This window comes from Cebus imitator, unplaced genomic scaffold (assembly GCF_001604975.1).
Source record: "Cebus imitator isolate Cc_AM_T3 unplaced genomic scaffold, Cebus_imitator-1.0 Scaffold374, whole genome shotgun sequence".
NCBI classification, from domain to species: domain Eukaryota; kingdom Metazoa; phylum Chordata; class Mammalia; order Primates; family Cebidae; genus Cebus; species Cebus imitator.
The window spans coordinates 732,414-734,282 of record NW_016107689.1 but is presented as its reverse complement, the minus strand read 5'-3'; positions in this window follow the sequence as shown (position 1 = coordinate 734,282).

Sequence of the window (1,869 nt, the reverse complement as noted above, 5' to 3'; positions counted from 1 at the left end):
GGTACAGCTGCTACTAACTGGTCTTCATGGAGTTGCACTACAAATCAAAAAGAATGAAACGTTTATAACAGGAAGACTTATTTCTTTCAGTTTTTAATGAATATACCAAACATATCTGGTCTAAATCTCTCCTGCTCTTCATGTCTTTAAGCAGTTATAACTCCTGGTCTTATTCTAAGTGTTTTTTAAGGTATTATTTCATTTAATGAGGTAGGTATGGTTATTACCTCCAAGATACTAATAAGGAAACCAACACACAGAGAGTCTTTGCATTGTGCCTGAGGTCATACACCTAATAGTGGCAGAGTTGAAGCTTAAATCCAGGCAAACAAGGGCTAGATTCCAGGCTTTTGTCCATTACAACATACTGGCTGTCCATTTACAGCATACTGGCTCTCCTGCCCTTGACACATGGAGATTCTGGGCATTACATTTCAAGATGAGATTTTGGGTGGGGACACAGCCAAACCAATCATGGCTCAAAATTAACATGCTGAAAATCATATCAATCACTCACTTTTAAAAGAGTGAGTATGGTTGCAACCTATCAGACTTAAATGCTGAATTTCTTAAATTCATAGTTTTTAGAAAATATTTGCACATAGCCAAGCAAGAAATCATGACTCGTTCTCAGAATCAATGAAAAAAATATGTTTTTCAGTATGTCTTGCTAAAGCAGTCCTATTGAAGCCCAAATAAACCAGAGTTCCCCCAGAAGTACGCTGGTCTTATTACTTTGGAAATACTGTAATACACTATATATGCAATTGTATAAGAAATACATGTATATATTTGAATAAACCTTATTTATATATTTTTTTATTTATAAAGCTTAAATCCAGGCAAACAAGTTCTAGATTCCAGGGTTTTGTCCATTACAGCATAACGGCTGTCCATTTACACCACCTCATTCAGTTAGTAACAAAGGTTGCTTTGATTTGGTATATATATATATGGCTGCTGATAATTTTTTTCCCATTACTTTAGAGGTTAGTACTGTATAAATATTATATATCACATAGATGGGTTAAGGCAGTGAATAGCATTCTTTTTAAAAAAATAAATCCATCTGTCCATTTTTATGTTTTTACTACTAAGTCTGAGTTTCTATTATTAGGTTACATGCCAAATATTGTATTTTATTATTATTATATATTATTCATTGTTAGTACCAATCAACTATATAAATAACACACTCAGAACATCCAACGGTACAGAAAAACATTGTGTGTGTGTGTGTGTGTGTGTGTGTGTGTGTGTGTGTGTGTATATATATATATATATATATATATATATATATTCTGTAAGTATAAGCAGTACGGATTTCTAAACTGGGTAGGCGAAGGTGTTAGTCTGTTAGGCTGCTATAACCAAATTCCATAAACTGGGTGGCTTTTAAACAACAGACATTTATTTCTCACAGTCTGGAGGTTGGGAATTTCAAGATCAACGCATTGGCAGATTCAATGTATTGTGAGGGCTCACTTCCTGGCTCATGGATGGTCCTTTCTAGCTGTGTTCTCATATGGTATAAGGAGCAAAGCAGCTCTCTTGGGCCTGTTTTATAAGGGAACTAATCCCATTGATGAGAACTTCACCTTTGTGATCTAATCACTTCTGAAAGACTCTCACCTCTTAATAACATCACATTGGTGGTTGGGTTTCAACAGATGAATTTTGTGAGGACACAAATATTCAAACCACAGGAGAAAGCAAATATATCAGTAGAAAAGATGGAAATACATATTTCAAAATATTCCTAATACAGGCTTCAATTTTACATAATATGCTCCCAATATAATGCACACTTGGACAATTTTCTTGTCCTAATAGATGAAGACGTTTTGTTGGCATCCTACCTGTTATTTT